Source organism: Plecotus auritus, assembly GCF_963455305.1.
Source record: "Plecotus auritus genome assembly, chromosome: X".
Taxonomy (NCBI): domain Eukaryota; kingdom Metazoa; phylum Chordata; class Mammalia; order Chiroptera; family Vespertilionidae; genus Plecotus; species Plecotus auritus.
The window spans coordinates 126560152-126578973 of NC_137784.1; the positions used below are offsets into that span (position 1 = coordinate 126560152).

Consider the following 18822-nt stretch of genomic DNA (forward strand, 5'->3'; position numbering starts at 1 on the left):
CAGGGGTGAGAAGAGCAGCCTGAGGTCCCCCAGCCCAGCACTGGGGTGGGGGGCACACCTTGAGGTCCCTTGTCAAGCCCTGCCAGGAGGGGGGGGCATGGCCTGAGGTCACCTTTCAAACCCAGCCAGGTGGGGGGCACAGTCTCAGGTCCCCTGGCCTGGCACCAAGGTGGGGGTGTGGCCTGAGGTCCCCCATCAAGCCCTGCCAGGTGGGGGGCATGGCCTGAAGTCCCCCATCCTGGTGCCAGGGTGGGGGGTGTGGCCTGAGGTCCCCCGCTTGGCACCAGGGTGGGGGGACGTGGCCTGAGATCCCCTGTCAAGCCCTGCCAGGTGGGGGGCATGGCCTGAGGTCCCCTGTGAAGTCCCATGGGGCTGGGGGGGTGCAGCCTCAGGTCCCTGCTGATTGCTCATTAAGGCTTGTTAGAGGAACTCGGCCTCTGCTGTGGGCTCCACCATCTTTGTGGCAGAGTGACGGTCAGTTGGCATATTTCCTCTTTATTATATAGGATAATATTTAGAAAACAACCAACCAACTTAATCTCTGATTATGAGCAACATTTTAACAACTAATCGGCTGAAAATAGAGATTGCTGTTCATGTGTACTATGTGTTTTCTGTTATTTCTTTATTGAAGGACTAGAGGCCCAGTGCACAGATTCCTGCACATTGAAAGGAAATTAATTAAAAGGTGGCCAGCGGGGCGGGACTGGGCGAGACAGGCCAGACATGCCCTGGAACCAACCTCTTGTGGTCCCTCCCGGGCCTGCCACACCTGGGATGGTACTGGTGCTCGAAGGGCATCTGGGGAGTGAGCAGGGTCCTTCAGGCAGGTGGGGTCCCTTGACCTGGCTTGCGGGGATAGGCCGAAACCTGCAGTCCGACATCCCTCAAAGAATGTAGTAGTGTGTGAAGTGGCAGGCTGCAGGGGAGGAGCCCAAGCCCAGGCCAAGTGCCATGCCACTCCCATTTATCTTGGACTGTCTGTGCCTGCCACCACTGCCACTCAGTAGTGCTCCTGTGGAGGTGGGAGAGGCTCACGCCACCCCAGCTGTGCTTGCCAGCCGTGAGCCCTGTATCTGGTGCCTGTTGGTCAGTTGAGCAGCGCTCCTGCTCAGGGAGCACACTGACCACTAGGGGGCAGCTCCTGTATTGAGTGTCTGCCCCCTGGTAGTCAGTGCGCATCATAGTGACCAGTCAACCAGTCGTTCAGTCGCTTAGGCTTTTATATATATAGACTAGTGGCCTGGTGTACAAAATTCATGCACTGGGCGGGGGGGGGGGCGGTTCCCTCAGCCCAGCCTGCACCCTCTCCAATCGGGGACCCCTTGGGGGATGTCCGACTGGCGGTCAGACATCCCTCTCACAATCTGGAACCATTGGCTCCTAACCACTCACCTGCCTGCCTGCCTGACTGCCCCTAACTGCCTCTGCCTGCATGCCTGATTGCCCCTAACCCCTCTGCCTGCCTGATCACCCCTAACTGCCCTCCCCTGCCAGGCTGATCTCACCCCCAACTGCTCTCCCCTGCCAGCCTGATCTTGCCCCCAATGGCCGTCCCCTGCCGGCCTGATCTCACCCCAAACTGCCCTCCCCTGCCAGCCTGATCTCCCCTTATGGCCTCTGCCTTGGCCCCCACCACCCATCTGGAAGGAAGTCGGACATCTGGAAGATGGCCTGTTGACACGGTCTAATTAGCATATTGCTCTTTTATTAGTATTGATGGATTATATAGGATAGGATTGCATAAATGCGGGTTGGGGGGAGACTTTTTCATCAGGAGATGCTCTTGGCAGGCAAAAATACATAATCCCTATATCTGGACTGATAGCCAACCATATGCACTATACTGTGAAACCGGTCATTAAAAAATTGAATCACTTTCATACACCTTATACCAAACAGCTGTTTCCCTTAAAACCCCTCCTCAGCCCCCACCTTAGGTTCTGCCTTCGCAGTTCACCCAGATTAGGTTTTGATTGGTCGGTTTCTATGGCAGTCAGCATCAATAGCTTCGCCTCCTAGGCAGCCATTGGCTCCTTGCACTTCACCCAGATTTTGTTCTGATTGGTTGGTTTCTATGCCAGTCAGTGTCAAAAGCTCCGCCTCCTAGGTGGCCATTGGCTCCTCGCACTTCATCCAGATTTTGTTCTGGTTGGTCAGTTTCTATGCCAGTTAGCATCTCCAGGCCTATCAATAGGCCTGATCAGAGAGGCAGGGCTTATCAGCAGCCCCAGCAGAGGCCTGAGAGAAAGAGAGGCACGGCTGCTGGTGAGGCCCAGAGAGAAAAAGAGAGGCAAGGGCTGATCAACAGTTTCCAGGGAGGCTACAGATCAGACCCTCCTTCTCTCTCCCTGGGCCTCTCTTCGGGCCTGATCCACAGCCTCCTTGGCAGTCAGTGCTGGGTCTCGGTGCCCACAGCAGTAGGCAGTCTGTGTTGGGTCGTCATGGCAACCCAGCACTGACTTCCAGTCAGTCGAGCCTTCGGTTGTTTTGGTTGTTATGATCCTGGTTTTTTATATATTTAGATTATTTTCAATGAAGAATGAGATAGACCCCAATGAGCCATTCATTTTCCAGTGTTCATATTCAGGTCTGGGTTGCAGTGCATGGCTTGACTCCAGAATAGTGCTAGTAAATCTTTGTATGTTTCAAACTACAATTACAGATTAGGTACATGAGGCATGAAGGAAATATAGGTATCTATGCCACATAGAAAGACCAAAGGAGCTTGAAACATAGATTTTGGAAATTTAGAAGCAGAGGCAGAGTTGGGTTTGAAGGTCTTTCTTGAGGTACAATAGAGGCAGTGGTAGTAGTTAAGAATGCCTTTTTATATTATGGAGTGGCACTTAAAAGTTATGTCAGCCATTTTTCTCTCCCCCAAATGTTTGTGCACCCATTTACAGATAAATTCATGAAGAGTTGATAATATAATAGCTTTTAATGTAAAAGAAGCTATTCGATTTTGGAATATGTCCTGACATTTTTGTGGTTGCTAATTGGACATGGCATATTTTTTTATTTTCTCCCCATTTTCCCTTGGTATTATTAACATAAGCAGAAATGAGAATTAGCATGGAAACAGCATGAAGGGATGTGGATGTTTGGGAGAAGAGAAAGAGAACAGAATGGTAAGCATACAGGCTTTAGAGTCACAGAGACCAGTTTGAATCCCAGCTCTCCAAATTATTAATGCTCCTATTAATATTATTAGCTGCTACTACCAGCTATGTGATCTTGGGCAAATGATTGAAACTGTATGTACTCAGTTAGTTTAGAAAATAATGATAATAGCCAAAACCGGTTTGGCTCAGTGGATAGAGCGTCAGCCTGCGGACTGAAAGGTCCCAGGTTCAATTCTGGTCAAGGGCATGTACCTTGGTTGCGGGCACGTCCCCAGTAGGGGGTGTGCAGGAGGCAGCTGATCGATGTTTCTCTCTCATCGATGTTTCTAACTCTCTATCCCTCTCCCTTCCTCTCTGTAAAAAATCAATAAAATATATTAAAAAAAGGAAAATAATGATAATAAGGGCAATAATACATACATAAGGTAACTGGCACATGGTTCGCACTGAAAAATGGCGGTTATTAATATTAGGGTTATTATTATTAGGTGTAGAATTAAGGAAAGAATTAGGTAGGAAAGGAATGCTTTAATTTTGTTAGTGTAGAACCTAAGAGAGCCCACTGGGCTTCCTTAGAATTATTTTGGAAAGCGATATTGATTTCCTAGCATATATTCCTCACAGTGGCTGTTCTGAGAGCCCATCTTTCTCCCCTGGCCTCCAATCCCATCATAATGCATCTCAACATGCACCATTGACTGTCCTCCTTCTCAGCATAACCTTATGAGATATTTAACACACACAAATGTGTGATTATATATATATATATATATATATATATATATATATATATATTATTGGGTATAAAAAATTGTTATGAACATCCATATAACTACCCTGAAGCTTAAGAAACAAACATTTTAAACACAACTGAAGCTTCCTGTGTACCACCCTCGCATTCATTATGTTCTATCTGCCCCCAAAGTGGCCAATGTTACTCTGAATTTTCTTTTTATGATTTCTATTGTTTCTATTATAATTTTATCACATATGTGTGAATACTTATTGTCAGTGCTTTTGAGCATTATATGAATGATGTTATACTGCCTGTTTTCTCTACTGCAAGTTGCTTTTCTCACTATTTTTGTGCAATTCATCCACATTGATGCATGTAGTTATAGATCATCCATTCTCATTGAAATAGTATTTCATAAAATGAAGGTAACAATTTATTATTTCCTCCTTTGATGGCCATGTGTATTGTTTCCCACTTTTTTGCTGCTAATGAATATTCTTAAAACATGTCTCTTCATATACATGTGCATATCTCTTCATATACATATACTCTCCTTGATATATACCTATGAAAGAAACTGCTTAGTTTTTATGTATGTTTACCTTGAACTTTTCAAGAAAATTTCTTACTGATTGTTTAAAAAATTAGATTGATTAATACCCCCACCAGCACACCATCTTCCCCTTGCTCCACATCCTCACTAGACCTTAGTATTGTCAGACTTTAAAAGTTTTGCCAGTCACAATAAAAAATCCTGTATCTTATTGTGGTATTACTGTTTCCCTTATTACTAATTAGGGTGGAAATTTTTTGACATTTATGGGGCATTCATGCTTATTATTTGGTGAAATGCCTGTTAATGTTTTTGCCTGCTTTTCTACTGGCTTGTTTGAAGTGACCCTCTCATCTTCAGTAACACTTTTTGCCCTAAAGTTGATTTAGCAATAGCACAATATAGCTCTTTCCTCTCTGTTACACTATGTTTTAGATTACTAATGCCCCACAAGAAACTAAATATCCTGGCCTTTTTCTACTCATATTTTTAAATATCTCAGTAGCAGCCAGCATTCTTTGACACCAACACGCTCTCTTCCTTGAGCCTTGAAATCCTTGCGTTTCTCTCTCAATTTATATACAGGTAGTTGCCCAATACTATACTATAGGCCTTCCTTTGCAGTGTATTTCATATTCAATATTTTGTCATAGGACACAGCCCTAGTTAAGGACCTCATTATCTCTTAACTAAATTATTACAACACTTTCTGCCTGTTCTCTATTCCCAGCTCAATCCTCACTAAAGCAGCTTTTTTTTTTTTTTCAATTCAGTCTTCTTAGCCCTGGTTTTCATTTGAATCACCTGAGGTGTTTAAAAAGTTGATATCCAGGTCTCATCCCCAGTTTTGTGGATTTGATGGATATGGTGGGGAGCTTTGAGCATAAGTTTTTTTTAAGTGCCCCAGGTGATTCTAATATGTAGCCATGATTGTGATCTCTGGTGTCAATCTCATGGTTCTCGAATTTTAGAACACATCAGAATCCCCTGGAGGGCTTAGTAGAACAGACTGCTGGGCTCCGCCTGTCAGAGTGTCTTATCCAGTGAGTCTGCAGAAGGCCTGCAAGTCTAACAAACTCTCAGGTGATTATGATGATGTCAGGAACCACAGCTCTATTTCTATAGTTATTGTCAAGTGTTCCTAAACAAGAGGTCTCATAATATCACTCCTCTGCACTAAAACTTTTAAGGGCTACCTATGAGCTATAAAAATAAGTACAGACTACTCATCCTGGCCTTCAAAGCTCCGTACCATCTGGTCCTATATTGCCATCTTGATATATTTCCCATTACCTCTCTGTACCAACCAAATTCGGCTACTGGCTCTTGTTTAAAAACACCCAGTATGCCCTAACTGGTTTGGCTCAGTGGATAGAGCGTCAGCCTCCGGACTCAAGGGTCCCAGGTTCAATTCCTATCAAGGGCAGTACCTTGGTTGCGGGCACATACCCAGTAGGGAGTGTGCAGGAGGCAGCTAATTGATGTTTCGCTCTCATCGATGTTTCTAACTCTCTATCCCTCTCACTTCCTCTCTGTAAAAAATAAATAAAATATATATTAAAAAAAAAACCAGTATTCTCTTGCCTTCATATATTTGCTCATATTATTATCCTGGCTCATGCTGCCATCCTCATTTGTTCATCTGTTGAAATCCTATCCATCCTTCAAGGTTTATCTCATGTACCTTCCTCAATGATATTTTCTTGCACACACAATTTTCACATCCTCAACTGGATCTCCCCAAAATATTTTTACTATCCACAAGCTGCCCTATATAATTTGCCTCATATTATACTTATACTAGAGGCCTGGTACATGAAAATTCATGCATTGGAGGGGGGTCCCTCAGCCCGGCCTGCCCCCTCTCACAGTCCAGGAGTCCTCAGGGGCAGAAGGCGACCCAGCTATCAGGGGAAGGCGACACCCATCACACCTCTGCTGCTGCCACTGCTGGCAGCACAAGCCTCGGCCGGCCCTGGTTACCTGAGCCTTGGGCAGCCCTGAGCGGCTGGGCAGCCACCATCTGAGGCTTGCCTGCACCTCGGGCTGGCCCTGGGTGGCTGGGGGACTGAGGGAACTGGGGACTCTGGAGGCAGGCGTGAGGCAAGGCCGGGCCCAACTGGGGGCGGGCCTGGCCTTGCTGTGTGCCTGCTGCCCTGGCGGGGCTGAGGGGACTGGGTGCCACCATCATGTGGCTGTGGGCGCTGCCATCTTTGAGGGTGGGACAGTCAATTAGCATATTCCCTCTTTATTAGATAGGATGTCTTCATGGATCCTCCAACCTATCGAACCATATTGTACATTTTTACATGCCTTGAAGGCAAGGAATACTTTGTGTGTGTGTGTATGTGTGTGTGTGTGTGTGTGTGTGTGTGTGTGTGTGTGTGTGTTTTATATCTTATAGATTTGCTTATCAAAGTTTGGTTCAAAGGCAAGGAGTATTAACTGTCACCTGAGTGCTCATTAGGGTTGTAAAATCATAGGTCCCCATCCTAGAACTATTGAATCAGAATCTGCATTTAAGGATATACAGGTAATTTGTATGTACAATAAAGCTTGAGAAGAGGCTCTGTAGTGCCCAGAACAGCTTGGTATAGAGTAAATAGCTGGTAAGAATTTGTTGACTCGAATTACCTAGAATAAGAGGTAAAACAGCAATGCTTTCCCCACCTACCCTGGGGATGCAGTTCATCAAATTGCTTCTGGTATCTTGCAATAAACAATAGGACTCACTGAGTCAAGGCTAAGTTAGAACACAGGATTAGGTGCACTGGGGAGATATTAGAAAGTTAGAATACTTCTCTGGAAGAATTTGTAATCTAACTCAGCAGCCTGTAGAGAGGCTCACTGAGAAGTTAATCTCAGTTTGGGACGACTAGATAATAGCCTGGTTACAGAACAATTCTGCCAAAATATGCAAAGACCCCACCACTTGTGGGGGTTGCAGCACAACGAGGTGTGTTTCTTTTTCTCCTTCTGAACTTTTGGGTATCTTTCCTTTTGAAAATTTTGACTTTTTATGTGGAAGCCTAGGAGAAAGATATTGGTCATGAGGAATATTGCCTAGTACTGTTAGTCACCTCAGTGTAAGGGGCTGCCTTGAATTTGTGTATATTTTAGTCAATGAGTAGGATTATCTGTCAGACATTTTCTTGTTCCATACTTGATGTACAATCTGTGTGCCTAGAGTCCATTCCTGGCTTTCACTGACAGAAATAAAATATTTATTTATTCAGTACTTTTTAAAACCATTTACTGGTATTTGACAACTTCATTCTGCAAAGGATTTGAGACAGTTTACAACATTAACATATATGTAAATCTTATGTGAGGAAATTAGAATAAAAATTTTAAAGCTTAGGACTGTAAAAAGAATAACACTCATACATAGACAAAATACTGTATGTTCTCCAATATATTCTGAATTCATCCAATCATTTCTTAATTCCTCTGCTACCATTGTAGTCCAAGCCCCTATTCCTACTGGCCTAGTTTCTCTCCTGAACTCTACTGTTGCCTCATTTTCATCCATTATTTACAAACCAGCCAGAGGATCCTTCAGTAATGTAAGCCCAATAATGTAACAACCCCCGACCCCTGCCCAGGCTTAACGGAATCTACAGGTTCCTTCTTCCACTATGAACAGCAAATGCTGTTAAATATTGTGGTATAGTCCCTGACTAACTGTAGTGTACATTGTTCATTTTGAGCTGCTCAGTATCCATTACTCCTTCCTAATTACAAAGTCTGGTGGAAGCATCAATTAGGTACCCTGCCTGCCCTAGGCAAAGGACAAGCACATCTTTAAAGTGAGATGCTGTAAGAATTTGAGCAGGGGGACAAAGAGGTGAAAGTTGGTTAAAATTGATTAATCCAAGAGGTAAAACCCAGACTTGACCATTCCTACTATAAGGTTATTCTGGACTTCCTGTTCCTTAGGCCTTTGAAGTGTTTTGAATCCTGCCTATTTGAAAGCCTTTCAATCAATCATGTGAGCTTCATTATTATACCCAAAAATTTCACTAAACCAGAGTTGGTTGCAACCAACAAATCCTACTGATGCACTGTTTCTCCTCTGTCACTTGCATCACTCTCACCTTTTCTGACTCTGCCCAAGTCATATTGGTCTTTTACCATTTCTTAAAAGAATTCTTGCCTACCTCAGGCCCTTTGTAAATGCTACGTTACCTTTATTCAGATTGTTCTTCCCCTGCCCAGTTTAGGTAATCCTTACTCACTCTGAAGATCTCAGTTCCAAGTTATTTCCTCATGGATGCCTTCTTCTAATATCCCTGATTAGCTCAAATTCTGCTATTGGAGGTCTTGCAAAATTATGTTTTGCACCATAGTTCTTCTTTTAAAAATTTATCTTTACTGTTGAAAGTATTACAGATGTCCCCTTTATTTTTTTCCCATTGACCCCCCTCCACCCTGCACCCACCCCTCCCAGGTATTCATCACACTATTGTCTGTGTCCATAGGCTATATATATTCCCTGGTTAGGTTAATCTCTCCACACCCACCCACTCCCACCTTCACCTTCCCTCTGAAATTCCTCAGTCTGTTCCATGCTTCTATGTCTCTAGATCTATTTTGTTCATCAGTTTATTTTCACTAGATTCTACATATGAGCGAGATCATGTGATACTTATCTTTCTCTGGTTTATTTTGCTTAGTATAATACTCCTCAGGTCCATCCATTCTGTTGCAAATGTTAAGGGTCTCTTCTTTTTTTACAGCAGTGAAGTATTCCATTGTGTAGATATGCCACAGCTTTTTTTATCCACTCATCTGCTTAGAGGCACTTGGGCCATTTATAGATCTTAGCTATTGTAAATTGTGTTGCTATGAACATAGGGGTGCATATATTCTTTCTGATTGATGTTTCGGGTTTCTTAGGATATATTTGTAGAAATGGGATCATTGCATCAAATAGCAGTTCCATTTTTAATTTTTTGAGGAAACCCCATACTGTTTTCCACAGTAATTGCACCAGTCTCCATTCCTAACAGCAATGTACTAGGGTTCCCTTTTCTTCACATCCTATCCAGCACTTGTTGTTTGTTGATTTATTGATGATAGCCATCCTGACAAGTATGAGGTGATACCTCATTGTCATGTTAATTTGCATCTCTCTGATGATTAGTGACTTTGAGCACTTTTTCGTATGTCTCTTGGCCTTCTGTATGTCACCATAGTTCTTATTGCAGTTGTTATTTTATATTGAGTTGTGTGAATGTTGTCTTGCTTGGCTCTAGATGTTATCTCCAAGAAGGCAAGGATTGTGCCCATTTTGCTTACTGATGCACCTTGGTACATGGGGCAGTGCCTACTAAATGAGACTTTCAATAAATATTTGTTAAATAGGTTAAAGCAAAATTTTCATGGAAATTTAAGCCAAAATATGATTCTTCTAAATAGTTCATGCTTGTTGTCCATGTAGTTATAGGAAAAATACAGTCAGGAGATTATGCCTATGGAAGTCATAGTCCTGTATTTATTCATTTACTCTTTCCTCCATCTTATCATCCACGTTGTGAACAAAAATATGTTAAATACCCAATTATTGGGGTTTCAATGATGAATAAATGAGAACAGATAAGTTTTGAATATTAGGTATGTGTTTTTTTCTTATAAATATGACCAGCTACAATAGTAAAAAAAAGTTAGCTAGTTATTTGGTACTAGTAGCCCTGTGCAGGAATCTGTGCACCAATAGCTCACTGCCTCCCTCCTGTAGCTCCTCCCGCCCCCCTCTCCCCCGCCCCACCTCTGACTTGCCTCCCCCTCATAGATTGCTGACCTGCGCCCTCTTGCTGATCCGTGATCCTCTCTTTATGCAGTCGGTCATTATGTAATGAACATTTGCATATTACATCTTTATTATATAGGATGCTAACAACTAAAGTTTGATGTATAAATTGATCTTTTTCTCCTGCTGAGATGATTAGCCTCATACAGTCACCAAAATAACCTTCATTGGATTGCTGTTTTTATTTTTACTTTTTAATTGTTTTTCCCAATGCCAAGGCTCTTTATCTCAATATTAACAGATAAATTTAAAGCTTTCATTGCCTGGCATCCACGAGTATCTCCAATTAACTTGTGGAGTATTGTGACAGATGTCTTTGTTTGTTTGTTTGTTTTACCATTTTTATGCTACAGAACAAATTTTCAATGGCGTGTTTCTTAAATAACCGCACAACATTTTTTGAGAGAAGAGATAAATAGGGCATCAAATCACAAGATAAAGTGCTATACTCCAAAAGATTGGAAATTACTCATATTATCTTTTTAGCATCAGCTTCCATTTGTGATTCATTCATTCATTCACTCTCCCTCCCTCTTCCTCTCTCTCATACACAGCCTGAGCCTGTTTGTAAACAATGAATATGTTACTCTAAGTTCAATAATATTTTATTTAAAAATAAGTGATATCTTCTTTGTTGTTAATCACTTGCCCTAATTAATTCATTCATTATACTATGAAGCTCAGAGATTAAACCTTCAGGCTGGAGAGCTTCATATGAATCCTTTCTTTTTTATCTATTCCAAGTTAGATTAAGTTTAGGTCCTATTTAATGAGGTGCCACTTGCTGGGTTTCCATGCAGAAATAATTTCGCATCCTCAGTGGTATGTATATACCAAATAAGTTATCATTTTTTTCTGAATTTCCAACAACTGTGTCCTGTAGGAAAGTCTGTCATTATGAGCTCCCTGGGATCTGGGCAGCTGGATTTCTTTGATTTGGATTTTTTTCTTTTGATCAAAGCCTTATCTTGTTTTTATTATATTTTGGGTGTGTGAGATTATAAGGAGATTTCCAGACAGCATTAAATGTCATGCTATGATGAACATGGGAATGAGGCTGTGGATGCAAAAGAACTGAGTCTAGTTATGGAATTCCCTGTGCTCTAATTCATTTGTATTCTTTCTGATATAACCTGTTTAAAACTGAGCACAACAACATAATCCCCCCCCAAATCCTATTGTATGTGTGTGCACATGTATGTTGGGGAGGAGTTACTAATGTTTTTATTTTATGATTGTAAATACATTGTAAATAATTGGATTTCCCTTCAAATGTTGCCCTTCTCTGAACATCCTGGATCCAGAATAAAAATGCACACATGAAAATGTTTGCAGTGTGGACTGCATTCTGTCAAAGACTAGACTCACAAGGCTCTATTGTGACAACAAAGAGTCATTGTTCTTGCACTACAGAAGCATTTATTACTGCTGATGTGATAACAGTACTGCTTTCCCATAGGCCTGCTTGGCTAGACTAGAACTCAGTAGCCCCATAGTAAGGCTAGGAAATAATCAGAGAGCCAGGGAGAAGGAGATAGAAAAATAGAGCAAAAGGGTCAGAAAAGGTGGTAGAGGAGAGAAGAGGTTCCCATGGAAGGCAACAAGACACCAGTATTGCCAGCCCATGACACTCAATGGCACCATTCCTGGCCCACTCTAGACAACTTGGATCCTCAAGTCTGCTTATTGGAACAAATGGTAAGAACCTACCAGTAATGATGCCAACATCTTGGGTAGTGTTATCATATGGTCCACTTGGCTTGGTATAGAGAAAAAATAGGTTCCACACACTCTTAACTAATAACCAACTGATAAGAAAACCAAGACAATGTGTAAATGACAGAGTACAGCCTGTTACTAACAATTGAAAATCAAATATAGCAGCATGTTATATATGATTAAAGTCTATTCTTACAAAATAAATTGTAGAAGAACAGATGGATTTTACCAGGTTTAATATTTCACTATTTTAGGGTTCTGTCCTAGCAATGGTATTCTAGAGCAGTGCTTCCCAAACTCTTTCATGCCATGGAGCAAACATAATGTAGATATATTTCTAGCCTCTTTGGGCAACAAGAAGAGGCTGTACACATTGGAAGAGACAGGCCCAGGGGCTATAGTGGTACCAGGTCTCACACAACCATCATGAGGACTGAAGCGATCCCTACAGGGTCACTATAATCACTAGTTGGGTGAGGTTTAATCTAGAATTCAAAAAAATGGGGTTCTACCATTTTATTTTGAAAACAATTCCAAAGGAATTACTCTATAAAGTACATTTACGTAACCTCTTGGATGTGTGTGTGTTTCTGTGGTTACATTTTTATTTTTCCCTCAAATCATTACTTTTTTAACATTCTACTTCCAAGACTGACCATGAGACTTATTTCCACAAGACAAGAGAGGGCAAAAACTGCCCAGAACAAAGAGGGTCTTGATCATTTTTAAGTCTAAAAATCGACTAATGTGAAACCATAGGAAGGTCATTGTTTTAAGTTCAACTATGTTGAGAAAGAAAATTATTTCTTAAATCCCTTTAGCTCTCATTTAACATATGACAAACTTGGCATAGCTGACTTGGTCATGGCTGTTTACTATATTCTTAAAATAGAACTCAGGATATGAGAAAAGAAGTAGAAACCCGATTCCTTTGGTATATAGGGAAAACAAGAGGAGAGGGAGGGAGAGGAAGGAGTTCAGATCTCTTTCAAGATGCAGGTTAGAGTTAGGGGTTATTTATAAGTTTTCAGGTTGGTGTGAAGGAGCCTGAACCATCAGGAAGTGGAGGTATAAGGTACTATTATCATAGCTTTGGGAGGCCTCAGAACTTGTGTGGAAGCTCTGCATAGAGCCATGTCCAGCATTCTACAAGAATAATACTGCAGCACTTATAAAGGAAAGCAGCTGGACATATGTGTCAAAGGCAGTACTCAAGGATTCCCATGGACTAAATAAGCTGGAAGATTCATATACTCTGTTGAGGAAGTAAGGAGTAGCTGAGAATTAGAACAAAATTGGCTCTGTGAATGAAGACTCAAGTCTAAAGAAAAATGATTAAGACTATGAACTCTGGTGCTGCCTGTGAGCTGGTTGCCCCAAAAGGTCAGATGGAACCTATTGTACCTTAAATGTCACCAGTGCAAGGAGCAGAACAGAGTGTTCTACTACAGACACCAGCTAAGATCTAGGAAATACCATGTGTATCCAAAGACCTTTTCTTCTTTGCCACTGCTACCATAAATAGGGCAGAAAGTGTATAATGTGGTCTCCCATGATTTCCAGGTGCTTGTGTTCACAACCCTGTGTAATACCCTCTACAGAGAGTGGGAAGGACCTGTGACCTGTTTCTAATAATAGAATTTGATGTGGTGCCACTCTCATGAGTCTATGCTGAAGATGAAGGGATATTACCCTTGTGATGTTGCATTATGTAAGATTCCATCTTGCTGGCATTCATCTAGAGTATTATTCTCTGTTGCTGACTTCAAAAAAGAAATCTTTCATCAATTCTACTGACACAGAGAAATAAATTCTGCCAACAACCTGAGTGATCTTTGTAATGGATCCTTCCCCAATTGAGTCTCCAGATGAGAAACCAGTCTTGGCTAACACCTTGCGATATTCTGAGCAGAGGAACAAGTTAAATTGTGCCCAGATGCCTGATCTCTAGGTACACTGAAATAATGAATATGTGTATTTTTTAAGCCACTAAGGTTGTGGTAATTTATTACACAGCATAGAAAACAAATACATACAAGGTAACATAACCTCTAGCCCCTTTTACCTACATACCATCGTAAAGAAAGGGAGAAAAGGAGAAACTATGATCATGGGGAAGTTTTGATAAACTATAGAGAAATAAGGTAACTTTTTTTTTTACATGTGCCATGTTTGCTTTAATGACTATTTCATAAGCTGGTGACTACTTTATGGAGATTATTTATTGTTCAATATGATCCAAGCATAGTTGCAGGTACACTCAACACTTTATTTTATTTTATTTATTTATTTTTAAATAAATCTTTATTGTTCAGATTATTACAGATGTTCCTCTTCTTTCCCCCATAGCTCCCCTCCACCCAATTCCCCCCACCCCATTCCCTTATCCCCTGCCACTGTCCTCATCCATAGATGTAAGATTTTTGACCAATGTCTTCCCACACCCTTCACACTCCCTTCTCCCCCCCCCGCCCCCGAGAATTTCCAGTCCACTCCCTTTCTATGCCCCTGATTCTATTATATTAACCAGTTTATTCTGTTCATCAGATTTTGTATTGACTTGATTTTTAGATTCACTTGTTGACAGACATGTATTTGTTGTTCATAATTTTTATATTTACCTTTTTCTTCTTCTTCCTCTTCTTAAAGAATACCTTTCAGCATTTCATATAATACTGGTTTGGTGGTGATGAACTCCTTTAGCTTTTTCTTGTCTATGAAGCTCTTTATCTGACCTTCAATTCTAAATAATAGCTTTGCTGGGTAGAGTAATCTTGGTTGTAGGTTCTTGCTGTTCATCACTTTGAATATTTCTTGTCACTCCCTTCTGGCCTGCATAGTTTCTGCTGAGAAATCAGCTGACAGTCGTATGGGTTCTCCCTTGTAGGTAACTAACTGTTTTTCTCTTGCTTCTTTCAAGATTCTCTCTTTATCTTTTGCCCTTGGCATTTTAATTATGATGTGTCTTGTTGTGGTCCTCTTTGGATTCCTCTTGTTTGGGGTTCTCTGTGCTTCCTGGACTTGTAAGTCTATTTCCTTTACCAGGTAGGTTAAGTTTTCTGTCATTATTTCTTCTAATAGGTTTTCAATATTTTGCTCTCTCTCTTCTTCTGGCACCCCCATAATTCGGATGTCGGTACGCTTGATGTTGTCCCAGAGGCTCCTTACACTATCTTCATATTTTTGGATTCTTTTTTCTTTTTGTTTTTCTGGTTGGGTGTTTTTTGCTTCTTCATATTTCAAATCTTTGGTTTGATTCTTGGGGTCCTCTAGTCTAATGTTGCATTTCTATATATTATTCTTTATTTCAGACAGTGTATGCTTAATTTCTGACTGGTCCTTTTCCATTTTTTTTTTTTGGCATTCTCATTAAGATCCTTGAAGTTCTCACTAAGTTCCTTGGAGGTCTCACTAAGTTTCTCAGAGGTTTCTAGAAGGTTCTTGAGTAACCTTATAACTGTGGTTTTCAACTCTATATCCAGTAGTTTGCTTTCCTCCATTTCTATCATTCATGACATGTTTCTTTGTCTCCTCATTTTGGCTACTTCCCTGTGTTGATGGAGTGGCTTTGTGTGGTAGGTGACTTATAGGGTCCAGTGGCTCAGCCTCCCCAATTACCTGAGGTGGACACTCTTGGTGCACCCCTTTGTGGGCTGGATGCACAGTCTTGTTGTAGTTAAGCCTTGATTGCTGTTGGTACACTGGGAGGAATTGACCTCCAGGCCAATTGGCTGTGAGGCCCCTCTGTGTCTATAATGGAAGAACTGCTGTGCTGAAGATACCCTTATGGGGCAGAACCTGCTTCAGTGGGGCTTTGGTGCTCACCGAGTCTGCCTCTTGAGTGTGTCTCTTATGGATGTGAGGAGTTGAAATCTGGTATCGTCTCACACTGACCACTAGGTACACTGGCTCCTGGATCTCCCAGGAGGTGCAAGTCAGCTACTGCCTGAGGCCACCCAGCAGGAGCTATAGCGAGATCTGCAGATTTCTCCTCTTTGTTTGGGGTTTGTAAGTTTTGGTGCTGTCTGACCTAGCTTCAGTTTGTTAGGTTAAGCTGCAAAAGTGCAGGCCATTCATATGCAAAAGCCGCTGCACACAGCTTGGGTGGGTTTGTAAAATGGGTAGGGTGGGGTCTCAGGGAATCACCAGGGTGTAGCAAACAGCGATGGCTGCCAGTCAGCCATCTCTGTGTCTCCGTGTTTCTGTGTCTCTGTGTCCCCGTGTCCCATGCCCCAGCGCAGTAAACAATGATTCCTGTGAGTACCTCTGCGAGAAAGCCACCCTCACTTTCCGACCTGTTGCTAGACAGTCCAGTTTCTCACCGTAGGAGTATGGGTCCCCAGAGTCTCACCTGAAACTGGAGTTCAGAGCAGTTGGGAGCTTGTAACTCCCTCTGATTTAAAAAAAACAGCACACCCAGTTGCCAGCCTGATTTGCACGCCTCTGTACCTCTGCTTTTCCATGCCTCTGCATGTCCTACCCAGTCTCAATGCACTTTTTTTCTTTCCTTCTAGTTGTAGAACTTCTACTCAGCCAGCTTTCCCGTGGTTCTGGGTGATAGTCATTTTTTCTTTTAGTTATAGTTTTGGTGTGGTTGTGAGAGGCAGCACGTACAGTTGTATACCTTATGCCACCATCTTGGTTTCTCCTACACTCAACACTTTAACACAGCTCTTGGTTATCTGACATTGATTACAAATGAAAAGGGCAAGCGAACAAAGATATACTCATACATGATTACATTTTCAAGAAACTACCTTTGTGGAAGTACACAGGAAAGGGAACTTTCAGGAAGCTGCTGATGGGGACTGAGAAGATTTAAAGCTATGGCTTTGATAAGCACCCCAGTGAGCTGTAGGAAGGCATTTGTAAGAGTAGATTCTGCAGCATCAAAGGAAAATTCTCCCAAAATGGGCATTTTCTCAATTAATTTAAATTCTGAGGCTTTCAGCAGTGAAGGGTAGAAACAAAGATCTAAGGAAGAGAACCATCATCATAACCACTTAAGAAAGGTGACTATGCCTTTTGGCTCATGATGTTACATCGTCCAAAAGCTTTGGGTGGCATGATATGGACAAGGAAAATATTAGAACACAAACCACATAACACCATTAAAACTCAAAAACATTTTTTTTCATTTAAAAAAGGATTTAGAATACATAAAACAAGGCAACATTTATTATTTTTCTCATCTTCTGGTATGGGATCTATTGGTGGCTCTTCCACTGTGGCGCTGTTGCTCTCCAAGCCAGTGTTACTATCACTGGTCCCTTCTTTGGCCATACTGTCCACCACCTCCTGTCCACTCTGCTTGTCCTCAGGAGTAGATGTGCCTTCTTCACCATTCTGCTGACTTCCTGTTGTTTCTTCAAGGTGTGTCTCCTCTGTCTCCATTGGAATGTTCTCACCTTCTTTCTTTTCTTTGGTCTTATTAGCTGTTTGTTCTTCCTCAGGAACAATGCTGCTCTGACTGCATTAAGCTTGCTCTGCTGCCTCCTTCTCCCTTTCCTCCTGCCTTTTGCGAGCCTGTTCCTCTGCCTGTGCAATTTCAGCTGCAATTTTTTTCCATATCCACTTCTATTTTTAAACCATACAACCATTTAAGTTCATTCTTAAATGAATCTGTGCTTTCTAGGAATTTCCTCTTCTTTTCCTGGTGTCGCTCCTCTGTTTGAAGAAGTTCAGCTTCTAGTTTTTGCTGATGAACCATTAAGGATTGGACCTGAAGTTTGAGACCTGCATTCTAGCTGTTGTGACAACTGACCAAACATCTGGCACCACACTTTCACTAAGGATTTCACTGATGAGATGGTGGTTTCTCTGTAAATGGGTCATGGCTGTATGCTTCATTGAAAAGCCATCATCATAATCATCAGGATCTTCAGCAGGTTGGATGCTCATGTAAGATTCTTCTTTCTCCATGTGGACTGCCTCTGTCAACTTTCTTCCTCTAAAGTGGCTTCAGCAAGGTATGCAGGGGAATTATGGTAGGCCTTCATAGATTCATTGTACTCTATCTTTTCTGCTTTGTATTCATCTAAATATTCTTGTTTTTCTTCATCAGTGAGATCTCGCCACATGCCACCAATAATCTTGCCAATTTCCCACAACTTTAAGTCAGGGTTGGAAGCCTTTACTTGGTCCCAGACCTTTCTGCTGTACCTCATGTAGGGCATCAGCAGCTTATCTGGAGGCTTTGAGGGTTTTGGAATCTTAGTACCAGAGGATGCTGTGACCCGGCTGTTGGTGCCTGGGTTCCCTCCCACCTTGTAGTTGTTGTAGGCAAGATGACTGTATGGATTGTATCCCACAAACCCTGTTGTGCTGGGCATTTGTGTTGCAGGAGCTGGGATGGGAGGTGGGGCATAAGACAGTCTTTTTGACATTTTGGAAGATTAAGTTCTCAGTTCCTTAAGAATGAATCTGAGACACCGCATGCAGAAAAGGTGCCTGCAACTCCGGACTTGCTTCCCTTTGTCAAGGTACCTTTTTGTACATCAGAGTCTACTGGGAGTAAATTAGTGATACACACACATGCACACACAAATACTCCAGTCACAGTAATAAGGTTATCTTCGAATTTATATCTGAATTAATTTTGGGGGTTTTAATCCTTCTTGGATTCAGAGTGTTCATGTCTATGATAACTTTTTATTATAAGCTGAAGTTTAATAGAGATCAACCTGTGAACATCAAGGGGGATTAAATAAATTAAAGAGGCCCATAAACATCCTGTTTCTTTGAACATTTCAATAAAATGAATAAAGCTTAGTATTGATGCCTTTTATTTGTGAGGCTTGGACTGCTTAGTATAATGAATGTTCATTTGGGAAATTTGTATCTTCATTTGTAAGAAACCTTAAGATATGGAGGGGCA

At 41.8% G+C, this 18822-nt stretch overlaps 1 pseudogene across 1 annotated transcript; it reads right to left on the reverse strand.

Annotated features, from left to right (window-relative positions):
* Positions 1-17063: 17063 nt before the first annotated feature.
* Positions 17064-18331, reverse strand: LOC308240269 (SWI/SNF-related matrix-associated actin-dependent regulator of chromatin subfamily E member 1-like; annotated as a pseudogene). The gene has a single exon. The product of its transcript is annotated as an SWI/SNF-related matrix-associated actin-dependent regulator of chromatin subfamily E member 1-like (transcript).
* Between the last annotated feature and the right edge of the window lie 491 nt (positions 18332-18822).